The sequence below is a fragment of the Myxocyprinus asiaticus genome, chromosome 4 (genome assembly GCF_019703515.2).
Source record: "Myxocyprinus asiaticus isolate MX2 ecotype Aquarium Trade chromosome 4, UBuf_Myxa_2, whole genome shotgun sequence".
Lineage (NCBI taxonomy): Eukaryota > Metazoa > Chordata > Actinopteri > Cypriniformes > Catostomidae > Myxocyprinus > Myxocyprinus asiaticus.
This window is the reverse complement of record NC_059347.1, coordinates 46,663,492-46,669,491: the sequence shown is the minus strand read 5'-3', so window position 1 is coordinate 46,669,491 and position 6,000 is coordinate 46,663,492.

Genomic DNA, 6,000 nt, shown 5'->3' with positions numbered 1-6,000 from the left:
AAACATTATCAACCCATTTACACGCTCATGGGTCATGGTCATGTTTGGCATCCCATTCAGCACACAACTGAATAAAACAAGCTGCATGACACTGAGAAATGATTACTGCCAGAGTAACATATGCATACTAATATGCATTATTTTCACAAATAACAAACATATTCCTCTTTCACTTGGTTTTGCTCACGTGTCCCCTCCCTGTGCGAATGATGTGAAGATCTATTGGGATTTTACTAAAGATCATCACTGAAAAGGTTTGCTCGCAGACTTGCCACTAAACAGCACACACATGGACATGAATGGACACGGAGTGGCTGCATCACACTTTTCTTTTAGCATAATATTGCACTATTGAGCGCCAAGCTCCTTTTTTCCCGAAGAGGAGAAAGCGTGCACACTCGCATGCATGGTTGCCAGCTTGCATAAATTAAGTATGACATAAGGTGAAATATTTCCAATTTGTGCAAGTATAAATCTCTGACTGGGGTGTTGAATCTATTATCTGGCAACCATGAGCATATTAAAAGCTTGTGGATGCGCATTAGGTCCCAAAGCCAGATAAATGAAAGATCTAATAAAAAACATTAGGGCAGTAGTTTGCCCTGGTCTGCAATTGAGGGTGCTCTAAGGTTCGTTTAGGGTGCTTAGCACCCTCAAGCACCCCCGTAGAACCGGGCCCGAGTAGATGGGCATACAAGCTTGCAGGTATAATGATTATTAAACAATCAAACCCTTTTTTGTGCATTGTGTAAATGGAGCAGCTGATTGTTCGCAATTAACAGGGAGCATCGTCATCCTACAGTGTCAGTGAAGATTCTTTTCACAGCGTTTAACCATTTAAACTTACGTGACGCTTAAAATATAATCATGCGTTCCATTTGTTTCGGAAGTCGGAGCTCCGAGTTATTTTCCGAGTTCCGAGACCAGAACTGACAAATGGAACGCCCCCCAATGTCGGAATTCCTACACGGAAAGTCGGACGAACTCAGAGGACACCGAGTTCAGAAAGCAAGATGGCTGTGAAGAGCATCGACTGTAATGCTGCTTTCCATTTGTCTCGGAATTCGGAGCTCAGGACTCGGATCAACGACATGACAAGTCGGAAAAAAAGATGGACGCCTCCAGGAAAGTAATTGTTGCACTAGCTCTTTTGGAGTACAGAGAGCTACAAAATAAGTATGCCCTTCACCTAAGAGACCTCGAGGAAGATGACAGAATGTGGAGAAGGTATGTTAATGTTTCCGCATATTTGATTGTATCAAAACATGTTAACCACGTTTTAATCGAACCAGCGGTGTAAACAAAGGGCAGTGCCCTATGGAAGTACAAATGTATATTTGCAATATAAATTTGTCTAACGGGGTTTATGTGTAAACGGTTTTACGGTTTGTAACATTAGGCAGTGTTGTTGTAGCAACATTGACCATTGTTCTTGTAGCAGCAGCGACCATTGTTGTTGTTAGCAGCAGCGACCTAGCCAATTTTAGCTGTACCAGTTTATAAACAACACATTACGTGGTAATTCACGCATAACAGGATCGTAGCAACATGCCTATGGATAACGGTAATACAGTATTGTGTATACGACTTACTAAATTGGACACAAAAAAGATAAAAGTGCTAAAAAAAACCTTTAAACTCACAGCATACTTATCGTGTGTTCCATTTGTCTCGGAAGTCGGAGCTCCGAGTTATTTTCTGAGTTCCGAGACCGGAACTGACAAATGGAACGCTCCCCGATGTCGGAAATCCTAATCGGAAAGTCGGACGAACTCAGAGGACCCCCGAGTTCAGAAAGCAAGATGGCTGTGAAGAGCATCGACTGTAGTATGCTGTAAGTTTAAAGTTTTTTTTTTTAGCACATTTGTCTTTTTTTGTGTCCAATTTAGTAAGTCGTTTACACAATACTGTATTACCATTGCTACAACAACACTGCCTAACGTTACAAAACAAGCAGAAATGTGAGCAGGAAATTGTAACGGAAAACACATTAAAAACGTTTTTAAAAAGTTTAGAACAGCTGTTAGGACCTGCGAATGTGGTTGCATTCAGTACACGGGTGAGGGAACCACAGTTAGGTCAGTACTCTTATGTATTCAGGTGTGGAAAAGTTTTTAAGTTGTGTACAATTTATATGTGTCTGCTTTTTTAACATGCATAGCATAATGTAAACAACTGTGTGATATCTCCGAGCTACAGTAGGTCATGGCTATAATGTAAACAGTGTGTCTGTTTCAGTGTATTTGGACATCAACATGGATATGTTCAAGGATCCACAGAGGAGCCTCCGACACCCTGGTCCTTTGTTCCAAAGTGCTGTGGACCCAACCATGTACTACTTGGATGAGGGCCTTACAGTGGTTGTGAGGCTCATTCAAGCTGGAGACACAGGTTAGATAATAATAATCATCATCATTACATCAAAATCATCTAAACAGTAACACTAGTAAGAATGATAATGATGTTATCAATGCTGACATGTTGCTTTTTATGTTTTTTATAGGCAACAATCAGGAGGCGAACTCACCATCTCCACCCTGGCCAATGCCAAACAATGAGGGGTTTACAAAAGGACATGACTTTGTTCCTCATTGATTTGATGAGGCAGCACCTAGAGGCTGAAGGAGATGGTCCCCCGAGGTCTCTCAAAGACCTCAATACACAGCTGAGGTTGGGCAAGAGGAGTAAAAAGCAGCTGTGGGTGTAAGTGGCTGCAAAGCTGGGCTGCCAGTTCAGGGAAACCTTCTGCCCAGATAAGGTGGCCAGGAAGTGGAACACCTTAATCGAGGCATACAGGAAGGTGAAGGACAACAACAACAGCAGCACAGGGAGGGGACCCATGCGGTTTCAGTTTTATACTGAAATGGACGAACTCTTTGGAGCACAGCACGATGTGGTGTTTCCAATTGTGGGGACAGCACAGGGGCTGGAGGTGCGCAGGCCAGAAGTGCTCGGCCAGCGCAGCAGTCCGGCACTGCTGCCGGACACTGCATCCTGCTCACCCTCCAACCCAACAGCCTACCGCACCTCAAGCTGTTCATCCTCCATCCCACTAGAAACACCTCCTCTTCCTACACCCCACCCTCTGCCACCCCAAGATCACACAAGCGTCAGAGAGACGATGACGTCTTGCAGTTTCTCCGGGACTCTGAAGCAGCCAGCCAGTGGCGGCATGAGGAGACTCTGGCCCAGCTAAGGTCTGCCCAGCAGGGCTTTGAGTGTTTGATGTCTCACCTGCTGGACAAGCTGTGAGCCCAAATGCAGGATGGACAATAGATTTATTTTTGTATATAGTTTTGCACCTTTTGTATTTTTAACTTTTATAATTACTGTTTGCAAGTACTGTTATTTGTACTTTAATACAGTATTGTTAATAGTTTATTCTTTGGATACAAAGAAAATCTCACTCCGTTTTTATATAGGCTTTTTTTCTAAGCCTTCATTTTTTAATAAAAACCTTCAACACCACACTGGGTTACAAATTATGCTGTAAGTTTCTGTTAAAGTCATTTCATCAAATAGTGAATCATTTGGTTTTTACCAGCCAATCAATATTAAAATCAGGTCCCCTCTCTAGAGAGCACATGTCATAAGTCTTGGATCAAATCTTAATACATTTCCAACATACCGTTTTAAGTAGGGATGTGTGCTAAGACTAGTCTAAAGAGAAACCAACCTTCAGAAAACAGTAAAAAAAAAAAAAAAAAAAAAAAAGGTTTTTATACGACCCATTTAAAATACTTAATCTATTCCAAATCCGATGCTAAATTCCACTGAAAAGGGGCATTTATCTGCGACGTGCTCGCCTTGAATTATGATCATAGCACATTAAATATAGACACGCATTCACCTTTAGCAAATACAGGTTTATTTATTGAAAACAATTGAATGAATAGTGCAGGACCAACAGCGCAACCCTTATAGCCTGTTCTAAACGGAAATCACAAAGTAAAAGTTACTTAACATATTAAAACAGTCAGGACATTGTTGAAAATAATTAACAGGTAGACTAAGCCAAATCTATGAGAGAGAATAAAAATGCGCTGGAAGTCGTGCATTAACCCATGATCTAATATGACAGCTGTTCGGTAAAGAACGTTAACCAATAACAGTTACGATGTAAAAACAACAACAACAACAACAAAAAAAGTAGCTATAGGATAGAAAAAATAGGCCTGTGATGTAGCCTGCAATAAACCTAATGTATTCTAAACATGACTTGTACACAGAATAAAATATAGTTTAACCCGTTAAGCAGTCGGCACCTCGTTGAAAATAGCTTTCTTAATTAGCAGATTAAAGAAATGGCATAGCTAGTCTAAAACAGTTATTTTCTAGGCTACTTACTCAAAAGCATAAATTTTTTGATGAGTAAAATTAACACATCGACATGGTCCGGTGAAAGACAGGACTTGACTCACCTGAGGCGGCTATCCTGCACTTGAAAAAGCCTGCTCAGCGGAAAAATAACATTCAAGCATGCAAAGATGTAAAGCAGACTCAAATGTGAAAACATCCTTAGGGACTTTCAAACATTTGGAAAGCCGATTCCTGCACCACCAAAGTGATTTCCTACAGTGGCGTATCCAGGACATTTTTACTGGGGTGGCCAAGATAGTGGCACAGACCTAGTGTGGGGTGGCGATACCAGGAGAACCTTTATGAATGGCACATGATCAAAATGTGTAAATATCGCATTGCTTTGCTTCAACATCTACACATGTAGAATAAATGAATTCTTAAACTCATGTTAGCATTCACTGAATTGTTTGTATTTAATATCAGACTGTTGTTTTGACATTTGACAGTTTTCTATTCCTGTTCTATTTCAACCTATTACAGTTTCTGGGAATCTCTGGTTATTTTAACATAACATCCATTTTTAAATCAGTAATTGTTTAGGAAAAGTCAGTTACGCATTTTTAAGAGCTATTCTCATTGTAGAGAATTAATCTGCGTATAACATCAGGTATAGTGTATAATCATAAAAAGATACAAGTACAGGTGATAACTGATTGAGGCACAGTTCAATCAATCATTCAATCAATTATTCATTCATTTATTAGCTATAACTGCACTGTCCAGCAGAAATATTGTTAAATTGGGTACAAATCAGTGTGTGAAATTGGCTACAAGGGCTTATAGGTGTCTGTCTGGAAACCCCAAAATTGCAGATTGAGCTCTGTATACAGTAAAAAACAAAACTCTATTTACAGTGTCTTCTCAGGTTTATTTTCCACATGTTCTGATAGCTTCAATTACTTTGAATATTACCAAATAAAATAGTTAGTCAAATCATTTGCGGCATTTAAGTGCAATTTGCCCTGCCTCTGCATATTTAAAATATCAAATAAGGTATAAAAACTTTGAAGATTTTATTGGTCTGACTGACCAATAATACACATGAAGAGCTCATAAATAACTCATGTAAAGATTTAAAGTACAGTCACAGCACAAACCCTTCCATTTCACACACAGGTTAGCCATATATATATAACTTTAGCTATTGAACATATACATCTGTAAAACTCTTTACACACCTCCGTCATTAAATCAGAAAACATGGCATTTCATATTTCATGTCAATATAAAGAGAACATGCTGAATGTGGTGTAGGGTCTAGCTTACTCTTTAACCTAGCTACTGTAACAATGAAAAAATATTTTCACATTCACATGGAAATTCGGGATAAATTAAACGTTAGATTAGATGAACATACCTCTCAAATAACAGCTTTCTTTTTGACCACAAATCGACGTCGTCAACTCATTGGAAGTTGGAGTTAGACGCTAGCTCGTGTCAGCTTCGTGTTATACTCCAGACCTGGCGCCCGCTGCCCGCGACCTGCGACACCTGCCTGAGGAGTGAGGGGCAGTGGATCACTGCCCCTCCCCCCACTGATCAAAGATCAGCTCACACAGCTTCAGTTCCACCACTACTATAATGTTCAGAAATATAAAACTGACCCTGGGTCAGTGTGGCTCTAAAACAACAAATGAC